General features: G+C 41.0%; 1 protein-coding gene and 1 non-coding gene across 7 annotated transcripts in view; both read right to left on the reverse strand.

Moving 5' to 3' along the window:
- The window catches only part of ATXN1 (ataxin 1), a 415,285-nt gene that overhangs the window by 105,693 nt on the left and 291,255 nt on the right, over nucleotides 1-18,337 (reverse strand). The window lies entirely within an intron of this gene.
- TRNAG-CCC (transfer RNA glycine (anticodon CCC)) lies at nucleotides 1,680-1,752 on the reverse strand. The gene has a single exon. It is a non-coding gene; the product is annotated as a tRNA-Gly (tRNA).

Below are 18,337 nucleotides of genomic sequence, written 5' to 3' on the forward strand. Positions count from 1 at the left end.
CTCTCAGTACAGAGTGAAGATATAGCAGTAATAGTGTGCTCTAAAGAAGTGCAAAGAAGTCCTTTCCCACATAGCATTTATATACAGCATCAATTCAACAAATACATGATGGGTTCTGTACCAAATTATTTTCCTGTTTGGGTGTCAGATTTAGGAACTGGGTGAAGGTTTGGAGAAACCTTGGCAAAGTCTATAAATATTCCTTACAGTCTATAAATATTCTTTAAAGTAATCACATAAATAGGAAGCAGTATCATTCAGACACATTTTGTGGAATCAAGTGTAGAATCTTTTGTACTTTGAATGCAGCGGCTGAGGTCAGAGGTCAGCACCTACTGCTATTAGTCCTTAGTTCAGTAGCTCCTCCAAGAGGTAACTGGTTATTCACACTTTCAAAGTGCTTCTTTACTGGTAACTTTAACGCAATTAGCTGACACCCCAAATTTCACATAGGCTACAGGAGAAACAACTATTTCACCTCAAATTAAATTTTATGATTGGCTTTACGAGAAGCCAAACACTCTTAAGAGGTTCTGGAGGTGGGCAGACAAGAGTGATCTATCACTACAGCGAGGGAGGTCTTTCCAGGTTGGGCCCCTCCTTGCCATGTGGAGCCCTGGTAGAGCCATGATAAAACATCACTGGGATGTTTTAATACCGCCAGGGCTACAGGTACTTTTATGTCTTGATGGAATTCAGCTGTGCAGCTCCTTACTCACACACACACAACCCATCCCTCTGTAAATTCCTTTCTCCCTCTAACAGTGATGGGCAGCAGGGTGAAACAGGTTGCATTCAATGGCATGAAAGAGAAGGGAGGCAAAGAAAACACTGAAAGTAAAGGCAGAAATGGTGAGGCTTCAGCCACAGTCCACAGACCTAGGTCTCATTGGCTCTACTGATGAGTTATTTCCAAAGCTCAAGCAAGCCAGTCATCAGCTCCACGCCTCTGTCCTCATCTGCTAAACAAGGGTCACCACACATCCTTTGACCTCAAGGAATTTTTGTGAAATTGAGAAGCTTACAAAAAGCACTGCAAGCACAGATGCCAAACTATTATCTCATAATTCAGTGTGCCCATATCAGACCGAGACAAGTGAAACCCCAAATTAATTTGATACCATATGCTATGGGTTGCATTTTCCAACAGCCTTCAAAAATTGGCATTTATAATATTTGTGGGTTCATCCTTTTCCGTGTACAGAAACATGTGCACACATCAAAACAGACCCAGTTAAATCTTAATTATCTGGTGGAGGATTATCCAAGAATCTTACTGTTTCTTCTTTTCCCTTGATGCCCATTTTTAAGGCTTTCTGGCAATTTTTATATGATAAAGGAAAAGAGACGGCATGGAAATCAATAAATCCTTTCTTATTCACTGTAATTTCAATGCTCTGTGTCCCCTTAGCCTCCATTGGCAAAAATAAGGGACAGGACACTGTGCTCACAGTGGGATGAAAACATTTATCTGCATTATTGGGAAATGAAGTATTTACAAAAATTAACTGCTGTTCACTTTCTAAAAATTCACTTACCACATTGAAATATTTCTAAGATGTTTCTTTCACAGTGCTATATTTAGGTATCTTTCATTTATTTTTTAAAAAATATTTATTTGGCTGCACCAGGTCTTAGTTATAACATGTGAGCTCCTGGTTGCAGCATATGGGATCTAGTTCCCTGACCAGGTATCGAACCTGGGCCCTCTGAGTTGGGAGCTCAGAATCTTAACCACTGGACCACCAGGGAAGTCCCGGTAACTGCCTCTTAAAATAAAGAATAATACATTTTAACCTTTCTTTGATGACTCAATATTATCAATAACCATCCACTTATTATGATGCTATACTTCACAGCATAATTTTCTATCTGCTCTTGAACGTTCTTTCTTCTCCTCTGATCTCAGTCTATCACATGATACATCTCAGCTATTTTTTCATTCAACAAACCAAATCTTATGCAGTGTCTCCTATATGCCAGGCACTATGCTACTAGGAGCTAAGGACTTAATGAGAAAAACAAGCATGGTCCCTACTCTTGGAGAGCTTGCCTTCTCTTTGGGGAGAAAAGACATTAATGATATTTTCACACAAATACATATGGCTATATGTGAAAACAGCTCTCAGAGAAAGGTATAGGATGATGTGAAACAGGTGAAAGAGGTATAAGAAGGCCAGGAACTTGGGGCTCCAAGAGAGAGATAGGGGTGCATTAAGGGTATTATATTAAGGAAGATCTATCTAGTTACTGGCATAAACATTCAGACAGGAACTGTTCCAAGTGACCCCAGCACATTATGAAGTAACTGTACATCCTTAGCCCAAAGGACTAAAAACCAAAACAAAAGTGAAAAGTTTTTAGTAAACATATTGTTGGGGTGTCACTGGTATTTTTATTCAGAAATTACAGTGAGTGTAGTGTGAGTAAAATGAGTAAATTGTGTTGGTGTGCTTGAGAACTGCTATTTTCCGCTTGAAAATAGAAAATCCTGGAGTAAGACGAAAGAGATCAAGAAGAGTTAGCAAACCAGTGCACACCAGTATAAACTCATGATGTATTTCACCTTAAAAAATATATATATATACATTTAAATTTATAAATATATAAATATTCAAATTTATATATTTATATATATCTAGAGAGAGAGAGAGAGAGAGAGAAATTGATTCATTTCCTAACTCTGGCTGTGCCCACTGAAAAGGCTGAGAAACAATGACAAACTCAGTCATAATGAGAACACCTGAGCCCAAGACTGTGGTCTCCAAATGCCATTGCTCACTAATATTTAATAGGAAGCAGGTTTCCTTGCAAAAAAGGTGATCCCAGGTCTGAGGCAGGAAATGTACAAGAGGAGCCTAGAACTTACTGTCATATTAGAAAGCAAGATATATATATATATATAATAAATTCAAAAAAACCCAGAAAACTAGTATTACATGGAAAGGACTCAAGAACCAAACTGAATAGTTAGCAGGCAATAGTCAAAATGAGGCCATTTGAGTATCAGTTAATGGTAAAAACTATAACTGATTGAACCACACCAGATATATATCATTTAAGTTCAAGAGTTTACAGTAATACTTTTAAAAATGGTGACTAAGGAGAAAATTCTGAACAAATTTTATATTCAAGACCAGTAAATAAGAGTCAAGTATTCATCCTGCTTTTTATACAAAACTGGAAGCACTGAGTAAACAAATAGTAGGTGAGGGGAAGTTTCTCGTCTAGAACAATGGTTCCTGGTAGTAAATGGACAAAGAATAACAGAATTAGACTAGCATCATTTGCAATCGTCTGTAAATTTAGGAATTTAAACAAAGATTTCACTGCAAAAAAATACACTACTAACCAATGGCCTCCTGACACAAGACCAACTGTGAAGCTGTCAGGCAAAACAAAGCGAACGAAAACACTGCCTCTAGGGCTTCCCAGCAGTTCCCTAGGAAGACAGACAACAAAGGAACATGCCCAACACCGCCATCGAAAGCCGCCATCGAAAGCCGCCATCGAAAGCCGCCATCGAAAGCCGCCATCGAAAGCCGCCATCGAAAGCCGCCATCGAAAGCCGCCATCGAAAGCCGCCAGACGGTGGAAATTCTACTGCACAAATGATCTGGTTTCTTCTACTGAAAAATACTGTAACATTAAAAAAAAGAAAAAAAGGTAAGATGTGGCACCAGTAGCTTATAAAAAGTTTAAGGGACATAACTAGACTATTTATACTCTGATTCGAGCAAACTCTGAATTCTGGCATAATAAGTGTGTGGCAGAAAATGGTGGAACAAAATTGACGTATTGGCATTGCAGTGACCTAGGTCATCATGTATGATAGCAAAATGCCAGCATGAAATTCAAAGATTGGACTCACCATGCCAAACAAGGTAAATTGTACCTTCTGGAATTGACTAGACAGAGATGGGCCCCCAGGCTTGTAGGTTTCCTTTTTTTTTTTTAAGACATCAGTGAGCATCTTATTATTGTTATAATTTGAAAAGTATTTTCTGCCTCTAATGGAAGATTTGGACTAGCTGAGGAAATGACCATTGGTTCCCCAAACTGCAGCCTTTCCAATTAAAAACTGCAAATTGTTTCATATCGTTAATGATTTCAACTTTGAAAGAAGCCGTTTCTACTCTTCCTTTTGTTTTAAGTGAATAAGTTCTAAGTGGATAAGTTTAAATGTAAAAATACCCTGAGATTGCAAGGTAGCTCTTTAAAAAAAAAAAAAAAAACAATACCCTATCATTACTTGCAACTCTTTTTTAGGGAACCAAGATTATTTTCTCAAGACTGTGCAACAATATTAAAAAAAAAATCAACAACAACAAAAGGGAATAAATTGGAAACTGAAGTTAGAAAAGCCTGCAGCTGTCATCCGTAACACTGATTTTAAATTTCTGTGTTCATCCACAAAGCCTCATTGTTCTTTTTTCTGGGTTTTATAAGTCAGCATTATACATTGAATTTTAACAAACATTATACTAACAAATTTTTCCTTTATCAGTTTTATATATTGAGGTTTCACACCAGATTGTGTTTGAAAAAGGAGTTGATACTAAAAATCGACAAAGTAAAGAGGGTCCTGGGTGTTGGTGGGGGAAGGGTGGAGGAAACCTTAGAATTTGGAAAGTGAATAAGAGAATAATGTTTGCTGATCTGTTTATTATTGTATTAAATTCTATACTTGTCTTTTCAAATGATTCATCATTGCAGATAATGTATTGAATACTATACATTATATGGGTAGCCTTTCCCTTCTCCAGGGGATGTTCCCAACCCAAGGAATCAAACCCAGGTCTCTGGCATTGCAGGCAGATTCTTTACCAGCTGAGCCACGAGGGAAGCCCAAGAATACTGGAGTGGGTAGCCTATCCCTTCTCCAGGGGGATCTTCCTGACCCAGGAATTGAACTGGGGTCTCTTGCATTGCAGGAGGATTCTTTACCAACTAAGCTATGAGGGAAGCCTTATTGAATACTTTTACCATGGAAAATATCAAATCAGTGTCATAAAATAAATATTTTGGATTCAACTGCAAAAGAGGAGAAAAGGAAAAAAAGATAATAAAAATATTTGTAAATCATCAAATAAAGGTAGAGGATGATATTTGCACCTGTGGGTGATTGTTGCTATAATTCTACAATGTCTAAATACAGGAAAGAAAAGGAAAAAAATGGAGTTCTTGTATAACTTTCCTCCCACGTGATAGCAAATACTTGGAAGTCAGTAGTGTCTCCGTGGTCTCTTTAATCTTTTTCACGTGTAGAGTTATGCAGGCGAAGGGCTGGAACCATCATGGATGCAACGCATTTGCATATGTGAATGGGTTTTCAGAGAATAGAAGGAGGGAGGCAGAAAGCATTTCATCTACCTGTGGTTTCATGGCCCCTGCCATCACCTGTCCCGCCGCGTACTTTCTGATTCAAGGGAAGGAATATGATGGAGAGGGTATGGGTTTTATTACTCAGACTTACTTAGGGTCAAAACCAGCATGTTTATTATTAGCAGGGTAGCTTTGAGCTGACTCACTTCCGTTTTGTGTAGGCTCTCTTATCTGCAACACAGAGATAGCAATATCCACCTTGTCAAGATGTCTGTATATCTTCTAAGAAGTAACATAAAATTCACCTAGACCCAGACACAGTGTTTGGTAAATAGCTTCTACTCTGTTCTCGGGACCTTGCAGGAATGCTGACCAGACTATTTGAGCAATAGGGATCAACATTCCATCTTGGAAATGGACTTTCCAGGCCACAGATGCAGCTCATCCTATTCCTGGGAGTCATGGAGAAGCTCTGCCAGAAATCCAGCCTTGGGTCTCATCCTAGCCTCCCTGAGCCCCACTTTAGTGGTCATCTGTGAACATACCTGATCCAGAGAAGAGGAATAAAAAAATGGGAGGGAAAGAGGAGCAGACTCCTCCAAAGGCCAACACCAGGAAAACAAAAAGTCTGCTTCTTGACAGTACCAATCCCCATTACTAGGCCCTGGAGACTTTTCCTTTTGTTTAAATCAAAGTCAATATTTTCTAAGCCTTAAATGAAAAGTGAAAGTGAAAGTGACTCAGTTGTGACTCTTTGTGACCCCATGGACTACACAGTCCATGGAATTCTCCTGGCCAGAATACTGGAATGGGTAGCCTTTGCCTTCTCCAGGGGATCTTCCCAACCCAGGGATCAAACCCAGGTCTCCTGCTTTGCAGGTGGATTCTTTACCAGCTGATCCACAAGGGAAGCCCAAGAATACTGGAGTTGGTAGCCCATCTCTTTTCCAGTGGATCTTTCCAACCCAGGAATTGAACTGGGGTCTTCTGCATTGCAGGTGGATTCTTTACCAACTGAGTTATCAGAGAAGCCTAAAATGAGGGGGCACCTTCTCTCCACATTTGAAAGCAAGCACTTGCCACTTTAGCTTTCAAATTATATAGCATTGAAAATAGTATAGCTGAAAGAAACGTGGCCCTTGTAATTAACAGTTCCCTCTCTTTTCTTCCCGCTTCTGAAAGCCAACAGGGGAACAAACCGAACTGAAACGTGGTTGTTGGAAAGGTTAAAAGGTTTTCATGCTCCTGGGTTCTATCTTCAGCCTCGCTTTCTTTGTGTAAGACACAGAAGATGTTGCCCCAATATATAGAATATGCGAGCACAGCTAGGGAGCTGCGGTGGCAACAGCTCTTCCAGGATCACCGGGACAGTCCTCTTTCCAGGAAACCAAACAGCAAGCTACTCACTGATCCCTTTGGCTTTTTCCCTCAAACTCCTCAGCTTTATAATGTGCCTAATGAGCAAGATGGCTGCTCACTACAAGCAGGAAGAATTCTGCAAACAGCATTCAGTTGTATCCACAGAGAAAGTCTGGAATTTGGTGGAAGAGAAGCAAGGTGTTTGGTGAGTCAAGAACCAGAGTCAAGACTGTGAGCTTCTTTAGGCCAAAAGATTCTGTGGCTGGCATTCAATAAATATTTGGAGAATTACTTAAATGCAGGGATGAATATGGGATGTCCAGAACTGCTCATGAATTGTATGAGAAAACCTTTCCCAGTTTTGTAGATAGTGTAAGATTAAACTCAGCTGACAAAACGAGAAGATTTAGGAGTATCCATCTCATGTCCCAGTGATTGGGTCAGTTTTCAGAGGAAAAATTAAATTATTTCATAAAAAACACAAAAAAACAGGAGGGCAGCTTCTGAAAACTCATTTGTGAATCAAAACTGAAGTAGACCAAAGTGACTAAACATTCAAATGAAAGGGTAAAAAAAGAAGAGAGATTGCCGATTTTCTTTTCCTCTTGCCAGTGTGAAATTTTAAAGGCATTTCTTCTTGTCAAAAAGGATGGCATCAAATGTATTTAAAGGATCCACATAAGCCTGCCTCTGCACATCCTTCTTGTTCTCACAGTACACCATCTATTCTCATCTCATTTCACCTCACCAAGTTCTATAACAGCAGGTAGGTTTATACTTTAATCACTATTCTTTGAAAATGCGACCATTAATTCACATTAAAACTCCACTAATTCAGACCTTTAAGAGTTAGTTAGACCTGAAAAACTCTCACTAGCATCTAGCTTAAGCCTACATTTTTCAAAAAAGGTTTAGAAATGTTTACCTCATTTAAGCATTCCTGAAGTTTACTTTATCACCATCATTTGTATTAAATAACATGATAATTGAAGGTGATCTAGGCTTTAAAGTGAGTCTCTGTGTTGTGCTTAGTCACTCAGTTGTATCCGACTCTTTGTGACCCCATGGTCTGTAGCCCACCAGGCTCCTCTGCCCATGGGGATTCTCCAGGCAAGAATGCTGGAGTGGGCTGCCATGCCCTCCCCCAGGGGATCTTCCCAACCCAGGGATCGAACCCAGGTCTCCCTTCTCCCTCAATGCAGGCGGGTCCTTTACTGTCTGAGCCACCAGGAAAGCCCTAAAAGTGAGTCTAGATTAAACCTTATAATGTTTGGTACAGATGAAAAGTCCTTGAGATTTGAAGTAAAAAGTTAAAATGTCTGGGCTCAAGTTCCATGTATGTTATGTACCATTTGTGCAATCTTCCACAATCATTTAACTTTGCTGAGCACCAGTTTCATCATTTATGAAAATGGGAACAGAAAGAAATACTTCTCTAAGAGTTGCTCTGAGGATTACATCGATGTAACGCAATAAATTTTATGAGCTGTATGCAAATTATATAGTTATCATCATCACAATTATCATCCGCACCATTGTCCAGACTTAAAAATAATTCAAATAAGAGAAGATAAGAAAGAATCAATGGTTCCTCAACCTCCTTAACAAGCACCATGCTGTAGACTGTGCCACTTTAGGTCACAAAAAGGGCCATATTATCTACATATAAATTTCTACTTGTTACACAGAAATAAATTGGTTCTGGCTCTAGAAATTGAAGAACAGAGAGGGTGAAGCAACGTGTGATGAATTTATTATTCAGGTGTGTTTCATGAATTAAACTGATAAATGTTTATCGAGCATTTATTATATAACAAGCTCTGTTTTAGGTGTGAGGACAGAGCAGTGACCTAAGCAGACACAATCTCTGCTACTGGAGAGCTGACAGTGAACTGATGCTTGTGGATTCTAAATCACTATCTTCCCCATTTCATATTATGCCGGTGAGTGTTGGGGCTCTCTCCTCTGCATGTTTTCTTTCTCTCCCTTCCCTCTCGGCACAGCTTACAGAGAAACTAACACCTGGCCAGCAACATACCAGCATAAGTGGTCAGGCCCCAGCCTCCCGCCCCCACCAGGGGCTTTGTAACCTCAGGGTTAAAGGATGCCCAAAGGCTGACGTATTTGTAGCGCATTGTAACACATAGGCTGGGAAGCTCTGCATTATATATAATGTAGTCAGTGATTCAGAAATTAATATTGACTTCCTCCCACATTAACTATTACGGCACACATAGAACATACAATTCCTCGTGTCAGATACACAGCAGCTTGTACCTCTCACTTATTGCTGTCAATTTACTGCTTTTAGCAGGTCAGAAAGATGAAGTTAAAATGACTTCTGTAGTCTGCAGGGAAAACTAAACAGGCACCCGAAATAACATTTTAAAAATACGCTATTAAATCATTACAGCAAAGAGTAAAATTTAGGAATTAATGCAAAGGAGCCAAGGAGTTTCTGAAATTTAACACCAGCTTCAGAAATCGACCTAAACACTGTGATCTACATTATGCAAGCTACATTCTTGATTCTTGCTCTTGTCTTGGATATGCTAACAAAGCAGCAGCCTGGGTACAAAAGGAGGTAGATAAGCTCACATTCAGGAGGACTCAGAGTGAACACCACTCTGAGAGATACATGGGTTCCTCAAGGAAGGAGAGTGTGCCTTCCAGTAGTAAGCAATCTAATGAGCAGTAAGAACCAGCTTGAGTTAAAAAAGAAATAACAGCAAAAATAGAGCTACAGGAAAAATGATGCTATTAGAAAACAATCCAATTAAAAAAAAATACATAAAAGACCTAAATACACACCTTCCTACAAAAGATCTTTAGAGAGCAAATAAATTATGAAAAGATGCTCCAAATCATATGTCTTCAGGGAATTTCAAGGTAAAACAACAAAATATCACTAAACACACCGGCCAGAATGACCAAAATCCAGAATACCAAATGCTTGTGAGGGCGTGAAGCAATGGGAACTCTCACTCATTGCTGGAGGGAACAGAAAACGGTACAATCACTGTGCAGGAGATTTCGGCAGTTTCTTACAAAATGAAACATAGTCTTACCATATGATTCAGCAATCACACTCCATGGTATTTACCCAAAGGAGGTGAAAACTTAGGTCCATATAAAAACTTGAACATGAACGTTTATAGCAGCTTTATGAACTGCCAAAACTTGGCTGAAACCTAGACCTCGTTCAGTAGGTGACTGGATAAATTGCAGTAATCTGTGCAATGGAATATTATTCAGTGATCAAAAGAAGTAAGTTATTGAGCCATGAAAAGATATGGAGGATCTTTAAATATATGCTACTGAGCGAAAGGAGCCAGTGTAAAAAGACTATGTACTGTATTGGTCCAACTATCTGACATTATGGAAAAGGCAACTAGGATGACAGTGAAAAGGGTTTGGGGGTTGGGAGGGAGATATAAATAGATGGAGAACGGGGAGATTTTAGGGTGGTGAAACTATTCCGTATGATACTGTACTGGTGGATACATGTCATTATGCTATTTTGTTGTTTTAGTGGCTAAGTCATGTCCAACTCTTTGCGACTCCATGGACTACAGCCTACCAGGCCCACCAGGCATGGGATTCTCTAGGCAAGAATACCGGAGTGGGTTGTCATGCCTTCCTCCAGGGGAATCTTCCTGATCTAGGGGTTAAGCCTCCATTTCCGGCATTGGCTGGTAGATTCTTTACCACTGAGCCACCGGTGAAGCCCACATCATTTTACATTTGTCAAAACCCATAGACTGTATCAGAACTATGGAAAAATCCAAATAACTTTTATGGCCAAGCCAATACAACAGAAAGAATGAACTCAACTGTAAATCTTGGACTTCAGTTACAACCAGTATATCATTATTGGTTAATAACAGAGGCCACTGGCTTGGGGCAGGAGCGAGGCAGGGAATGTGGGAACACTCTGTACTTTCCCATCCACTTTCTGTAAACCTAAAACTGCTTGAAAAAAAAAAAGTCTGTTAATTAAAAAAACAAAACTGGTTTGAGGTTCTTCCTTCCAGATGACTTTCCAGATTTGACTGGGAGCCCTATGGAAGGCACCAGAGAAGACACCATCAAGATGACTCCTGTCCAGGTTTTGAAATCCCAGCAGGGACTGGTTTGCGGGTCAAGAACTGGGAGGACATGGTGTTTCCGATGGAGGTGATGGCACAGGCAAGGCTTAGCGGTAGAGCCTCTGGGAAGAGCAGCCAACAGAGCATTGCAGTGGACCACAAGATAGAGGCCACAAGCTGACGAGGAACTGCAGATCAGGCTGGAGGCGCTGGACTTTGCCTAGAGATTCAAAATGGGGTCTGAAAGGTGAGTGAGCTCACTCCAGACAACTGGAAAGGGACGTGATGGAGTCAAAAAGAAGTGTCTCTGCTTGATTCAGGCCAAAGTAGAGACCCAAGAGAAAAGGAACCCCACTGCAGGTGAGGTAATGAGTCATCAGTCTTGGGGAAAGTCAACAGAAGATACTGGGAATCTAAGGGAAAGTAAAATTCCCAAGAAAACACATGCTGAGTGTGTCGAGGAGGCCAAGATGGAAGAGCAATACTCTCAGAAGTCTTGATTCAGAGAACTCAAGAGCATAGCTCTCTGTCAAATAGGGGTCCTAGATCTTGTCTTCACTCAGGCTTTTCATCTGACCATAGTCAAGAGCAGAGCAAGAGGCATGTGATGGATCCTAGCAGAAAAGAGAAAAAACAGAAGAACAAAAAGGGCACATATAATTGGTAAAGTCAGAGAATCTTCACTCTTACATCCGTGCACCAGAAAGCTCAGAAGCCATCAACATTTTATTTTATTTATTTTTTGCCATCAACATTTTAAAGACCTATATTTATCAACAAGGAAAGATGTTCCCAACAGACAGCAGAGTGAGAAAAGAAGGTTCAGAAAAGTCTATCAACTACAATTCCGTTTTTGTAAAACCGCCTGTTTATTTGTACACATACCCATAGAAAAGATTCTGGAAGAAAACATTCAAATGCCAACATCTACAGGTGATAACCTGAAGGAAATCAACCATGAATATTCATTGGAAGGACTGATGCTGAAGCTGAAGTTTCAATACTTGGGCCACCTGATGCGAAGAGCTGACTTACTGGAAAAGACCCTGATGCCGAGAAAGACAGGGAAGCCTGGCGTGCTGCAGTTCATGGGGTCACAAAGAGTTGGACACGACTGCGTGGCTGAATGACAACAACATGGCAGGTTTTTTATGTTGCTACTCGAGTTTAACTCCTCTTCAAGGTATTGCAGAGATTACTTGTAAGAGACAATTGTTTCAAAGCAAAGAGGTAACACTCCATCTCATAATTCAAGTTTCCAATAACGTTCTCCTTGTTAAGGGCAGAATAGCTACTGCCTTACACAAAAGCCACGCTGGTTTCAGATCACCATAGTGCAGCCTCTCATGACATAAATTACTTCAACAGCCCTGTTCTGATGTCTAAGGAAAAAAAAAAAAAGAAATGGAAATTCCAAAGAACTAAAGTTACAAAAGTAATGGCAAGAGCAGCAAGAACAGCAGCAGAGGGAATTGTCTGAGGAGGAAAGGAGACAAACCGCCCCCCGCCACCCCCCCGACATATTCTCAGCACTTGTTTCCTTGACTCTGGAGGAGGCTTCTTGATTAGTCTATTCAAAAAACTGTTATTGTAAAATAAAAATTCCTGGCTAAAAATAACATTAAAATGCACAAGATATGCAGAAACACCCCACGATGCAAATTATTTATGAAGATAATGTAGCAACACGACCAGGAATTAGCATGACTGAGTTGTTTTACAGCTGAGCTGGGTTCCCCATCCACAAACCAAGGGACGCACGAGCCAATCACCAACGTCGGATTCAGTGTTTGTTCTTACCCTTCAAAGCTGCTTTTACATACAGAGGAGGGAGTGGTGGTGGTGGTGGTCCTTAGGGTGGGGAGGAATCCTTTTAAAACACTGGTACTCCAGCAACAGTGTTTCTAAAGACTTAATCATCTTTGCTAAACTAACAATTTCATCTTGAAATCTGTTACAGGAAATACCTTTAACCAAAAGCCATCTGTTTCAAATTCTTCCTTTCTATGGGCATAAATTCACTATAGCTATTTACTGTAGTTCAGTATTTAGGCATATTGCTGTTATCTTTTCTGCAACTTTCATTTCGACTGCATTAAAGTAGGAATACCAGAGCGCCAGAAGGGGATATGTCTTCAAAACAGTTGACTTTAAACTTTATTACCTGCTAACAACTCTGTCCAAATGTTTAACAGAGGAAAAAGCCAAACTATGATCTAAAAAGACTAAAAGATAGTCTGAAGATTTCACTTATTCCTGTTTTTTTCTGTTCCTTATCAAATGAATCCTATGAATCCTATAAATATGTGCTTGGTAAAGATATCCAATTTGTTTCAATCTAGTGACCAACGAATCTCTAACTCTGTTTACCTACCAAATAGGGAACTGTACCAATAGTCACAATTTCATCTTGAAATCTGTTACAGGAAACACCTTTAACGTCACTGTTAGAATAACATGACAACAATATAAACTCAAATGATAATCTATTAGCTTTGATAGTAACATCGCTGAGAACTAACAGATGCTGAGGCTAGAGCCTAAAGTCATAATTTAGTTTAGGACAGATTCATTTACAAGGTAATAACCATCATCTGATCAAGGGGGACATACCTTAAGGGAGTGCATGTTATCCCTGGGCTGTGAGTTCCTAGTATACAGTGACTGCTGCTGCTAAGTCACTTCAGTCGTGTCCAACTCTGTGCGACCCCATAGACGGCAGCCCACCAGAGTCCCCCGTCCCTGGGATTCTCCAGGCAAGAACACTGGAGTGGGTTGCCATTTCCTTCTCCGATGCATGAAAGTGAAAAGTGAAAGTGAAGTCACTCAGTCTTGTCTGATTCTTCGTGACCCCATGGACTGCAGCCCACTGGGCTCCTCCATCCATGGGATTTTCCAGGCAAGAATCCTGGAGTGGGGTGCCATTGCCTTCTCCAAAGTATACAGTGAGGTATACAGTTATTAGTCAACACAGAGCATACTAACCCAAGGACTAGAACCCTGGCCCCCATTCTAAGGAGATTACTATTAACAGTGGGCTAAGTGAATGCATGCATTTATAAAATGTCCATGCTTGATGTTGCTTGGAGATAGGGACACAGTCTCCTCGTCTGTCTTAATTTTGAATAGAAGAATGTAAACCTACTGGGATAGATGCTGCTTTTGAACAGAAGCGCAAGAAACTGGGGAGATTTGTGATAGAAAACTGAGAGGTTGAATGACTCCTCTGGTTCAAGGTTCGGCACCAAAAAGGGTAAAAGGCAGATCTGAAGGTTTCTAAAATCTTCCAAAACTGTATGGTGGACAGAGTTGATCTTTAGCCACCCAAAACTAGAAAGGCAGAATTTTAAGATTCACTTGAAGACATAGAGTGGGTACTCAATAAAGGCCTGGTGAATAAATGGATGAATCTTTATGCAGAGGTGTCTGTGGGCAACATTTGCTAGGGCCTGAAAAACATAAATTGTACAAGGATCTTGTCCTTAAGAAGCTTCTATCAAGAGAAGCAAAATAATATCAATGAGTAATTTTAAAGCAGTGTGATACTTGTATAATAAAGCAAGGCTATAATTGAGGTAATAAGGCAAGGCAATAAATATATTTATTGGGCTTCCCAGGTGGTGCCAGTGGTAAAGAACCTGCCTGCTGGAGAAGGCAATGGCACCCCACTCCAGGACTCTTGCCTGGAAAATCCCATGGATGGAGGAGCCTGGTGGGCTACAGTCCATGGGGTCACTAAGAATCGACACGACTGAACAACTTCACTTCACTTTTCACTTTCATGCACTGAAGAAGGAAATGGCAACCCACTCCAGTGTTCTTGCCTGGAGAATCTCAGGGACGGGGGACTCTGGTGGGCTGCCGTCTATGGGGTTGCACAGAGTTGGACACGACTGAAGCGACTTAGCAGCAGCAGCAGCCAACGCAGGAGAAATAAGTCACAGGTTTGATCCCTGGGTTGGGAAGATCCCCTGGAGAAGGGCATGGCAACGCATTTCAGTGTTCTTGCCTGGGAAATCCCATGGACAGAGAAGCCTGACAGGCTACCATCCATGAGTTCACAAAGAGTGGGACACAACTGAAGGGACTTAGCAAGTACACACAGTAGGGAACCAACAGTTAAGAACTAGGGGGAGGGACAGATAAGGCTTCTAAGGTAAGATCTGATTAATTCACACCAAGTGCTGAAAATCTTATCTGTAGCTTCTGTCCTGGGGTTATTTGCATTTTTAAGTAAAACAAGTAGAAGGCTTTGCTCAATTCTTGAGGAACAAATACATGAATGTGTTAGTTGTGCAGTTGTGTCTGACTGCTTGCAACCCCATGGACTGTAGGCCACCAGGCTCCTCAGTTGATGGGATTCTCCAGCAAGAAGACTGGAGTGGGTTGCCATTCCCGTCTCCAGAGGAGCTTCCTCACCCAGTGATCGAACCCAAGTCTCCGGCATTGCAAGCAGATTCTTTATTATATGAGGCACCAGTGTTGAACTGCTATTAATGGCATTTTAGGTATCAGGTGAGATTTAGCAGAGAAGATACTTCAGGTAACACTGCTGGGCATCTTTTTCTATTCAGTGAAAAAGAGTCATCGAGGGTAGGTGCAAGGCTTCTTCAAGCAACTATATCCAGCAAGCACATAAAAGAAAGGTAGTGAAGTGTCCTGAACAGATATTTGCACACCCTTGTTCAGAGCAGCATTATGCAAAATAGCCAAGAGGTTGGAAGCAACCAAAGGGTCCATCAATGGATGAATAATTTTAATATATATTCAGTAGACTATATATATTCTATATGTTCAGTAGAATGTTATCCATCCTTAAAAAGGAAAGAGGTTCTGACACATGCCCCCAACATAGATGAACCTTGAGGGCATTATGCAAGATGAAGTAAATTAGTCATAAAAAGACATGCACTGTAGGATTCCACTTGTGTGAGGTACAGAGAAGACAGAAGGCTGAATGGTGCTTGCCAGTGGCTAGGAGAAGGGAGAATGCAGTTAGTGTTTGATGGTAAAGAGTTTCCATTTTGCAAGGTGAAAAGCATTCTGGGATGGTGGTGATGGTTTCACGACAATGCTAATGTACTTAATACCACTGCACTATACACTTAAAAATGGTTAAGACGATATGCATGGCCAGGTCCCTTCACTGTTCACCTGCAGTTATCACAACATTAGTCAGGTATACCCCAATACAAAACATTAAAAAAAATTTTTTAATGTACATAACAAAAAAATCCAAAAATGGTTAAGATGGTAAATTGTGTTGTGTGTATTTTAATCACAATTTTTAAAAACTGAGAACAAAAAAAAGTTGGTGAAGCATACCATAGCTTTGAAATTTATATGCAAAGTTCTTAAGAGTATTATAAAGATTGCCATCAGTTATTACACATGGAAATTTATAGCACAGAAGACAAGAATGGATAGCATGTATTGACTAGATGGGCTGGTGCTTGCTTGCTAATATGTTTGAAAAAATGACACCTAAAGGATCTCCTCCACAATCAGCTGAAATTCCACCACTGAAAAATCTCAATCCTGAATCCCTGAGCTTTTGTAAAGTGTGACTATTCTGGCTGAGGTCCCTATCAGCTTAATATGTTGTTACCAGACTGTTTCTCCCCAGCTCAGTCAAGGTGCATGAACTGATTGGAGGCATCTGGGAGAGAGAAAGATGAGGTCCAACACAGAGGAGGGAGTCCAGACAGTGAAAGCCAAGGGTCCGCAGGAACCGCTGAAATCCAGTGGTGTTACTTGGAAATTCTCCCCACGCCACCTATGACCTTTTGACACAGGTGTTCACGGACACCTAGCTCTGCTTTCTCATCCTGTCTCTCTCCCTTCTGTCTGAAAAGGCTCCCAGCAATGCAAAACGTCCCAAGGCAGAACCTGGATGGAGTTTTATCCAAAGATCAAACGTGGCTTCTGCTGAACAATTTTCAACTCTGGCCCCATATTTCATCATGGAAACTAATTTGGAGTTTTCAATTTTGTGAACTGAAGTATGGCCAGCAAATCAAAGATTGAGATGAAATAAGTAAATACATAGGCTTCAGAGCTCTGCATTTCTGAGTCGGCTGCAACGAAGAGGTTAGGTGCAAACAAATCCAGATTTGTGAACGGTGTAAGAGATAAGAGACCGGATCAGAAGGGCTTTAACCTTATGCCCGTTATCCTAGAATCTGGGCCCAGAAAGTTAGCTGTATGAAGGCTGCCATGCTCTCTGGAGTCATCCCGCCCCTCTGTAGCTGGTCTGCCTTCAGTGGAGCATACCAGGGGAATAGGTGTCTATGCATGTTTGTGTTTGAGAGAGGGAGAGACAGAGAGAGAGAATCTACTGTGATTACATGAAATGGAGAGAAGCAACCATATTCTGAACGGCATAGCCTGTCTCCCATTGTAAGACACTCAGAATACTTATCAGGCTTCCCGTCTCCACGCCCGCGTAGCTGACAGTGACTACCTCTGGGTATTCATCAAGGAGCTTCAGAGAAAGTTCCACCTGTTCAGACTTCAGCAATATTATTAAGACTTCTCAAAAAATCTATAACAGGAGGTGGTTTTGATCAGCGTTCATTTTAATTGTGTACCCGTGTCCCTGGTGGATGCCTAGCCTTGTTACATTGCTTAAGGTACTGGAGAAAGCACAGGTGGGTGAGGAAATAAGCTGACAAAACCTGTGAAATAACACACAGGTGGCAGCAAACACAGTGCCATCTTCACCCTGCTTTAAAAATAAGATTCTATTTTCCTCCTTCGTACGCTGCACATGCTCGGACAGACTGAATAGGTATCTGTAAAGAGAGATATATTATTTTGATTAATATTTCATGACAAACCTCCCAGAAGGTCCTGCTTGTACTGAAAGAATACAGGAGTTGGACCTTCCTTGATCCACGCGGCTGGGCTCCCTCCCTCACCTGGCATCGTTCTAGGCTCTGTGACGTCTCCAGGCTGAGCACAGTAATCATATCTTCCTCTCAGGATCCGATACAATCAGTCAGTGTTTGCCCTGTGATCCTCCAGTAAAGCAAGTAAGTAGACTCGAGACTGGACTTTCCTGGTGGTCCAGTGGCTAAGACTCCACACTCCCAATGCAGGGGGCCTGGGTTCAGTCCCTAGTCAGGGATCCCACAGGGTGCAGCTAAGAGTCCGCATGCCACAGCAAAGATCCAGCACAGCCAAATAAATAGATTTTATATATATTTATATATTACATGTAAAGAATTCCCCAACACACATTTTCATTTCCATTTCACAGAACAGTGAAGCTCACCCCGTTGGGACATTTTAAATTCTGAGGTTCCCTTCCTTTACATAATTGTTTTGAGACATTCTGCTAAAAATGTTTAAAATGCTAGCTGTCTCTCAGGAGCAAACAAATGCCTCTATTGCCTCTGACCCTGCATCGGAGTTTCTGAAACCCTCTCCTGTTTGAAAATGTGTCCCATTCAAGTAGCAGTGCCTGGAGATCAGGCCTGCCAAGAACAAGGGCAAAGTCTCCAGTCCCAAAGGGGCAAAGCTGTCCCCTCAATTGACTTCGGTGGTTACCCAACACTTGTATC

The sequence above is a fragment of the Budorcas taxicolor genome, chromosome 11 (assembly GCF_023091745.1).
Source record: "Budorcas taxicolor isolate Tak-1 chromosome 11, Takin1.1, whole genome shotgun sequence".
Lineage (NCBI taxonomy): Eukaryota > Metazoa > Chordata > Mammalia > Artiodactyla > Bovidae > Budorcas > Budorcas taxicolor.